Raw genomic sequence first — 2,781 nt, forward strand, 5'->3', positions numbered from 1 at the left:
GCTGGTAAGTCATGAAGGTAAGGCTAAACAATGTGACAAATATCATGAAATGCATAAGACATTTCTCTCTTGAAGGTAGCGCTAGAATTTTTTAAACCGAAAGGAAGCTTCTTATAAGAAAAAGTGACCCATTGAGAGGTAAAGGTCGTCTTATATTGATCAACAAGTGAGATGTTGATCTAGTTGTAGCGAGAAAAACCATCCATAAATGAGAAAATCTCACTCCCAGCAAACTCGTCGATGATCTAATTGATAAACGAAGTGGGATAGTCGTTTTTTGGACATGCACAATTAATGTTGTGGTAATCAACAAAGTCACAAATCATGCCCTACTTTTTAGCAACAGGGACAATGTTGGATACCCAATCTATCAATGGGATTGGATAGATAAAACCATCTTTTAAAAGCCTTTCCACTTCTTCATTAATAGCAGCAGCTTTCCAAGGATGCACATGATGAAGACGTTTACGAATAGGCTTTGCACCAAGATAGGTAGATATTTTGTGCACCACTATTACTGGATCAATACCAGGAATTTCATCGTATGACCATGCGAAGACATCTCGAAACTATTGGAAAGTTTCGTGTAAACCCCGATCTCTTTGGGAGGATAGGACACCCTAATATGAATGTTCTTGACAATTCCAGGTTTAATGGAAATGTCAAGAGACATTGTTGTAGTAATGTTTCCCATATTACCCTCAGACATGACTTCATGCTCCAAAATAGGTGTTTGAAGTGGATGCGTCAAGTAATGAGAAACGAACGCTTCAAGACACCAAGGCATCACACTGAGCTTGGGAATAAATGAAGAATGATGATGGAGACTGTTCCAAGGAGTTTCGTCTAAAGACATAACCTCAATGATACTCTTGTTGGCGGGGAATATCTCATTCAAAGGATCTAGAGAATCCAATGAACCAAGCCAAGGAGATGGCACATAAGTATCCAGGTTCATACTGAAAACAACATGACTTTCTAAAGTGTTCGTTGAACCCAATAAAATTTCTTGATAATCTTGCCCTAATGGACGTAACGACATATAATCACCGAATGAATCAGTTTAATCTGGTGTAGGAATAATCCAAGGATTTGTAGAAACTGAGATCATATTGATCAAAGTGACATTCAGAGGTGGGAGAGTAAAAGTACCAATTAAAGAAGAATATTTGAAAAGACCTCCCCCCACACTCTCATAAGGGATTTTGGTATTTCCCAATATGGGACATTGTCGTTTGACGTACCGGAAGAGAAAAAAGACAGTTGGTCAATGGTGACAATCTTCCCTTCGTGAGGAAAATAAAGAACTAGGAACGAAGAAGAAACCACAAAAAAACATAGCGAGGGTCCAAATTCACCTAAGAAGAAGGTTGTAATTGAGACTCATGTCCACAAATTCCTCTTCTAGTTCAACGGTCTTTCCTTCCAATGTGATCGGCAAGTTTCTGAGAATACCATATAGACGGGAGCCTCTGCCATCAAAGGCCTCCAAATTTTTTGGTGACTGATTGAGAGGAGGAGAGCCAATGGCCTTCCAACATGAGACAAACATGATGCAGGTGGAAGCACCTTCATTAATCAGAGTTTGATGGACCGTATTTCCTGTAATGATAACCTAAATCAGAAAAGCAATTTCATGAGGAAGATAAGGAATGTGATGTTCAAGATCAAAGGTAATTAAACTCGAATCAGAAGGATCAATTTTGCCTATAGTAGACAATAATGATTTCCACTACGTTTGACATGTTTGTAGAACTTCCAAGGAATACATCATCGAAGGTGCTCGAGCTAAATGTTCAACACTATTATAATGTTGTGCAACTCTAGCATTCAGATTATAAGATGATTTCTGAATTACACCCATAGGAGGTGGTTGAATTACGAACTCATTGTTAGGATGCTCAATATGGAGCAGACCAAAAATTGATGGAGTAGAATTTGAAGGTATATCAATGACTTCTTTCTCCACCGTCTGCTTTTGTAGGGTTTGATAGTCATTGTTCAAGTGTAAATCGAAATAGGTGATGAACCCTGCATCATGAAAACTTGGGAACCAAAGGAGGTAGAGGATTGAGCTTGGTCTACCAACTGTGTTTGCTAGGATGGAAAAGGTTCTTTCAAAATGGTTGGAGTCCCTTTCAATAAACGGTTAACTTCAGAACACTCAGGATAATCGTTGGTGTAATTATCTTCCTCATAGATGAGACAAGGATATTTCGGCTTGCATTTGGAAGCATCATCAATAGATGATTTAGGTGGATCCTATTTTGGGGTGTTGGTTTTAGCTTTAGCTTTACCCTTCTTCTTACCTTTTGAGGCCTTATCTGTTGCAGTAGACTGAACAACATGTACCTCCGAGGTTTTACCAATATTTGATGATTTTTTTGAAGCATTATTGGAACTAGTGCCTGAAACAAATTTCTACTTGGAAGAAGCCTTAGTGGAAGTCTGAGACATCAACCCAATTACACCATCAACAGGTGGTACATCGAGAGACTTTGAGGCTTCTGGATCCGAAGATTGTCTTGGAGCATCAGGAAATATCTCATATAACATGTCAGATTAGGAATAGACTAAGTCTAAATACTAAGCCCGTGCAATAGCTTGGTCTATGGTAACACATTCACCCATTGCCATATCCGCAACAATTTTGTTTACGAATGATTTCGTGAAACATTCTGTCAACAACTCATTAGGAATATTGAATTTAATGTGGCAACACCAATGTCTCCATTCGCGGATATGATCAGAGATGTGGGTCAGAGTATCTTGCTTCAAGGA

This window comes from Pinus tabuliformis, chromosome 3_2 (assembly GCF_031772625.1).
Source record: "Pinus tabuliformis cultivar Carrire ecotype Pingquan chromosome 3_2, CPIR1, whole genome shotgun sequence".
Lineage (NCBI taxonomy): Eukaryota > Viridiplantae > Streptophyta > Pinopsida > Pinales > Pinaceae > Pinus > Pinus tabuliformis.